Below are 328 nucleotides of genomic sequence, written 5' to 3'. Positions count from 1 at the left end.
GGAAAGAGCGCCGGGCCCGGGGCTTTTCCTCTTGGAACCATCCCTTTCCCCGCTCCCAGGTGCTCCCCTACCCTCTGCCCCGCGTGCACCTGGGCCTCCTGGGCTCTGGCAGCCTCGAGTCCGCTACTTCCTGGCCCTTACCACTGACCTGTTGGGTGGGGCGCCTTTAACTGGCTCTGCACCTGATGATTTTCTCTTACTTTGCGTTTGTAAAGAACCAAGCCTCCCTAAGGGGCCTCTCCTGTCTCGTCTGCTTCCCCTCCCCTCAGTGTGATGAGCGGGGAGTCCTTCTAAGGGCGAGGGGCTTCACTGTCTGTCCTAGCACCAT

General features: G+C 61.0%; 1 protein-coding gene across 2 annotated transcripts in view; it reads left to right on the top strand.

Moving 5' to 3' along the window:
• Nucleotides 1-328, top strand: part of PTPRE (protein tyrosine phosphatase receptor type E) — a 41,835-nt gene that overhangs the window by 28,865 nt on the left and 12,642 nt on the right. The gene's annotated exons all lie outside the window — the stretch shown is intronic.

Source organism: Lipotes vexillifer, unplaced genomic scaffold, assembly GCF_000442215.2.
Source record: "Lipotes vexillifer unplaced genomic scaffold, Lipotes_vexillifer_v1.1 scaffold248, whole genome shotgun sequence".
In the NCBI taxonomy this organism is placed as follows: Eukaryota; Metazoa; Chordata; class Mammalia; order Artiodactyla; family Lipotidae; genus Lipotes; species Lipotes vexillifer.
Note: the sequence above shows the minus strand (reverse complement) of the source record. Positions and strands in the feature narration are given on the sequence as shown.